Raw genomic sequence first — 6,000 nt, forward strand, 5'->3', positions numbered from 1 at the left:
CAAAGCCCTTACAGCTTTCACTACTGTTTCATTTCATACCTCGTAGAAAGTAAACACTGCAATTACAAATGTAATGACTACCACCAGGCACTTCTCAGCATTAAAGAAAAAAAAAAGAAAAGGAAGAAAAAACCAAAAAAACCCCAACTCTGTTAAACATATAAGCAGCATTCTAAAATAAAAAATTCAAGTTACAGAAAATACTGCAGTTCTCATCTGCTCACCTAATCCTAGACTTGGAAATGTGACTCTTGGTTAAGGTGCAACTCCTTAACATTCAGGAGACCACCCGTCGTGGAGGATCACAGCTGTGGAGCCTGAGTCACCTACCCTGCATTACTGGCCAGCACCAATGCCAAAAGCTGTTCAAGACCTGGACGTCGTCTGTGAGAAGACGTACAAAGCTTCTGAATATCGATCCTCAGTAAGGATCACTTATTTAAGAAAGTGATCAGAAAGCTTCAAGCAGCTGGAAGTTTTAGCCAGTGATGGCAAGACACTGCCAACAGCTCAGAAAAGCGGGCATCGGGAGAGATCCGGGTGGGTACCAAAACCAGCACCATGTATCACACACATCAGCAGACGTGACGAGGCCCAGGGCAGCCTCAGCAAGGGCTCTCTGTGAACGACGAGCCAAGCAGGGGGGAGGCACCTCAGCCCCAGGCCGGGCGTCTCCCTGCCTGACAAACCCACAGGTTTTTAGTAACTTTCTAAGAGAGAAGCGAGTACCCGGCCACTAAGTTGCCCAGCATGGAGAGAGAGCTAGCGTGACTACAAAGATACGGGAGCGCCTTCCCGCCCCCGCGGCCGGAGCCTGCCTGCGGACGGCACGGCCGTCAGCCCCGGCGCCATCCTGCCTTCCCCGCGGCAGCGCTCCACCATCTCTACCCTCCTGCTAACATGAACTCCCCAACACTGTCCCAGTGGACGGCGTTCCCAATCCCTCTAGACTGCCCAAACCCCCGCTCGGCCCCACCACCGGGAACTGCGCCTTTCCCGCCCTAGCACGCTCCGGGGCGAGCGCGGAGCCCTGGCACCCGGTACTGGCGACTGTGGGGGCCCCGCGTCTCCTCAATCCCCACGGCGGCGGCCCCGCGGCGCGCAGGAGGGCCTCCCTCCCTGCCTCCCTTCCCCGCCGCCGAATCTCCTCCGTCCCGCCAGGAACAAAGCCCCGCGCTGCCGTACCGGCCGGCGCGTTCTCATTCCCGTGGATCACGACGGCCGACAAAGTTTACCTCGTTTTCCCGGCTCCGCCACAGGACAAGGCGGCTCGGCCGGGGAGCGGGAGCAGGGATCCCCCTCCCCCAGCGCAGCACACACTTGTTTTTATTTCCTCTGCTCCCTCCCGCCGTGAGAAACCTCCAGCGTCTCGATCAAGGCTGAAGAGGAGGCGGGGAAGAGGCGCATGGCACTGCTCCCGGCTTGAGGCGGGGGGCTGCGGGGCAGCCTGGCCGTGCCTCGCTGCGCCTCAGCCTGAAGCGGCGACACCAGCCCCCTCCTCTGGCCTGCTACCTGGCGCCATCTCCCCGCGGCAGCCTGACCGCCGCGCTCGGAGGGCTGATCTGCCTGGCAGGGGGGTGGGGAGAGTGCCGCCACCCCTAAGGCCTTGCATGGCTTGGCTTTCTTCCCTGTATCCCAGCGGCTTTGAGCTTAAGTGCAAGGCTAGAAGTTGCCGCTCCTGGAAGAAGAGCATTTACCTCTCTCCCGGACGGCTTGGCGTGGCTGCCGGCGGAGGAGTGAGGCTAACACCCATAAGCAGCCACGTGCAAAGCGGCCACAGTAAGGAAGCCAAAACCGAGAGGTTTGCACCTGTTAGTTTCTCAGCACAGCACCAGAGATGCAAAGATGATCCCTAAAATCACAGCTTCGATGCTGCCTGTTATAGATACGTATTACAATATTGGCTCTTTGCAAATATTAAAATGAATACTATGTGTGTTATGTTGGAAAGTTACGCTGTATTAATCTCTTTTAAGTAGTGTGGCAAATACAGTTTTTTAGGCTATAGCATAATATTAAAAGAGAAACTATGTGATGTAAGATAGTTTTTGTAACTAGCTCAAGGAATGGAAAAGATAACTAAGAAATTCTTCGCATTATCCTAACTGGATAGAGATAACAGCAACAGACACCAAGATCCCAAGCGAAGAAGTATTGCCTCCTTATCAGGAAAGCTCAGACTTCAAGGAACCAAGAAAACTGATTTTGAAGATGAGGGAGGGAAGCTAAAATTAAGCAGAAACACCCTAGTATGAAAGGAATATTTGAATCATGTATGAGATATATGAATATGCAATAGGCTATTGCTTTTAAGGGGTGATCCTTTGTTAGCGAGGTGTGCTTTGTGGCAGAGTGCCAGGAACACAGGCATCTGCAATTCTTTACTTTTTATTGTCTCTTACTGTCCTAATTTTTATTACTATTTTCATTACTATAAAACTGCTAAAATTTTAACAGAAGTGAATGGCATTTTTCACACTGCCTAAGGCTGTAGATTCCCTCTGTACATATGTTCATACAAGTAGAGTTCTTTACCACACTGATATTTATGCTATTTACACACCAAGAATTACCTCTCCCTTGAAGTAGCTCAAGAAAGGGCAGCTCCATACCTGGAGTTCCTGCAGGACATACACACGTGGCACTGTTCTCTGTACCTGCTGGTTCACAGCTACTTCCACTTGCGTAAGGAATAACTTCCGTAACTTTCCTTTGGTGTAGAATTTCACCCCCAAAGGGACCCTGGAATTTAGCTAAAATGGGTATAACTTGAGGCCATTCCTTGCATATATAAATATAACTATATATATATATATATATAAAATCAAATATTAACTGAAGCAAAAAGGAAATTAATAGAATTGGATTTGCTAGCACACACCACACTCAGATGGTAACTGAGGCCTCACTTGAGGTGAATGCATATTACTAGTGACAAAGAAAAGGATTTGAGCATGCCTCTTATGACTAGGACCCCATGTAAGCATGAGGTGACCTTGTTGTAGCTTGTCCAAGAAACAAGCTCATAGAAGTGATAAGCAATAATAAACACTTTATAACTCTTAGAAGCTAGATTTCCAGCCAGCCTATTCTAGCACTAGGCACTTCCTCTGGCTGATTTAGGGAATACAATGGCTAATATTTGCAATTCTGTTGCATTGAGGACAAAGGACCACCAAGAAACAGAGATCTCTAGAGATCCCAGAGATGGGTTTCAGAGTTCAATGCTAAGTCTGTTTTTTGCAATGCTTCATATTATGGGAATAGACAAAGTGCCTGCAACACCAACAAAACAAAAGCAGAATTACAATCACCTTCTAGCTTTCAGGCAAAAGTTTCAAAACTTGATCTCCAAAGAAAGAAGGCAGAAAATACTATATTTTTTAAAATTTAAACTATCATGATTTAGTACTCTGACACATGGTTTTTAAATTCTTGCACTTAGGCAATACTTCACATATAATGCAGATACCAGCTTACAGATGCACATATTTTACATATGACACTAGCCAAAGAAAAAAAAGTATTTTTGCACAGTATCTACAAGGTGAAGGCTCAGTGCCAGGAAGTTCAGTGTGTAGGGTTAATACCACAGTGTTAGCCTAGCATAAATGTTCTTTACTTTTTATACTACATCTATAGTAAATAATACCTTCTAATATGTTTACAGCTGTAATTATCACCTCTATATTGTGAATTCCTCCCTTCATCACTTTTTTGTAGGAATTGGGAAGGACAGGAAAGGAGAAAATCTGTGTCAGCGTTTTAAAGAAGTTTCAGTGGTTTTGAACCTGCCTACAGATGTTGTCACTGACCATGTTAAATATTCATCTCAGACACAAACTTGCTGAGTCAAGGAATCTGCTGTGTGCTATGCTAACCTGCTATCAAAATAGTCTGGTCTCCTACTTTAATGACATCACAAACACTTTTATGTATTTCAAAGAATGGAGTAAGAGTAGTTATGGTAGTGATTCATACCTTGCACACACTGGGTTACCACTTGCCCTGATGTGCTTTATTCTTACTGGTTTCTACAGAAGCAACCAAATTTGAGTAATGTATCAGGTGAAAAAAAGAAGTTTTTGTATCAGAAGGAAGAAGGATTGCTTGGTCAGTTATCGCTGTGTTGAAACTAATCATCTATTCTTAGCAGCAACAAGGAACTTGGAGAGCAAGTTATGCAGAAATCAGGGCACAGAAAAATGGTTTCAGTCCTATTGCTATTTTGCTTCAATAACACAAACCACAACAGTAGTCTTTCATGCCTAAAATACATACAGTGATGGCATATCCTATACTTATAGGCACTCATACGGCATATATATATATATATATATATCACATTTGCATCAAGAGCGCTTGATAGATGCCAAGTTTCCCTTGAGTAAGTCTCCTAAAATTCAGTACACTCTTTCAAACTAGGCTATTTAATAATTTAATATAAATTTGTAATCTGACTTCAGTGTTAGAGATCACAAAATAACTTTAAGTATCTCCAAATGTAACATAAACAGTAGCATAAGAATTTACAGCGTTTCATAAATGTCCCTCCAGGAGCTCTGTATTCTGGCATGAACAACCACCACATTTTTATTTGTAACAAGAAAAAGAGTTCTCTGGTGTAGGCACAGCTCTCTCTACAGAGAGCAGCAGGCACAACTTTCCCAGGCATTGTCCTGGGGAAGGCTGTGACAAGATGAGAGAAGAGAATGAGAAACAATTCTTATCTTCACTTGCTGCACCTGTTGTTGTGCACATGTGGAATGTGTTATGGAGATTTGTTTACCAAAGGGTGATTTCTTAATTAGCCAATGGTGATGGTGTTTGGATTTGATTAACCAATCTGGTCAAAGCTGTACTGCACTGTCTGCAAGGGTGATAGGTTTTTTCCTAATGAGTATGGTTTGGTATGGTAAGGTAAGGTAATTGATCAGCCTTCTGCAATCGTGGAGTCAATGCTAATTATTACCCGGCTGGGGGCTTGCGATAACACTCTGGTAACTGATTTTATTGATTCTTTTCATTTTCAGCAAAACAAATCCTTATAGCTGCAGTGCTATACAATTAATAATTATCTCATTCATGTAGTGTTGACAGAGCTGGTATCTGTAAGGTTCCTTCCAACCCACACCATTCTGTGATTTATGAATTGCCCCTGCATATGTCAGTTTTGGGCACTTAGTCACCATTTCAGAAATTTTCAGCAGACGATATTTAACCTCATGTTCTAGGAATGAACCCATCTCACCTATTTTCCATCACTGACTTACTGGTACAGATGATACACGGTATCTGTGGTGGTTAAAAAGCTAATGTTAAATCTGCTGACTTATCAAACACACCCGTGATTGTGTTACAAGCGCAGCAATGAAACATCAATCTGCGTTAACCTTCTGAAATGTTCAGTTGGTACAAAATCAAAAGAAAGACGCAAAATCTCTAAACTGGGAATAACTTCAGTCTGTACCGACAGTGTGTTGCAGAAAAATCTATCAATTATTTGATTCTTATTGGTACTCCGATTCTTTAATAAAAAATGGACAAGAACAAGAATCTTGCACAGTATTTACAACATTTTCTCCCTGTATTGATTTATGATGTTCCTAATAAATGATTACATTTTTGCAGGTTATCCTTGCAAGGCAAGCCCTTGTAAATATACATCTACACCACCCACTACAAGATAATATAGGCATGCTGAAAATAATTGTAAAAAATCAGGACTATGCAGTTTTAAGGTTGGCTACTTTATATTATTATGATACAATGAGCACTATATGTGTATTCATGCAATTCAATACTTGATGCCCTGTGATATAACAAAAAAAGCCTGGTACTTTACATATTCGCATAAACATTTTTCTATTCTCCAGATTCATGGAACTGCTCCTCTTTTTTTTTTTTTCCCTTGCATTAAAAAGAAACTAGTGAGAAACACTGCAAATGGCAAGTTGAAAATTGTGAAGACTGCAGAAAGCCTCTAATATACTGTATAAT

Source organism: Fringilla coelebs (genome assembly GCF_963513975.1).
Source record: "Fringilla coelebs genome assembly, chromosome: 1".
Classification (NCBI taxonomy): Eukaryota; Metazoa; Chordata; class Aves; order Passeriformes; family Fringillidae; genus Fringilla; species Fringilla coelebs.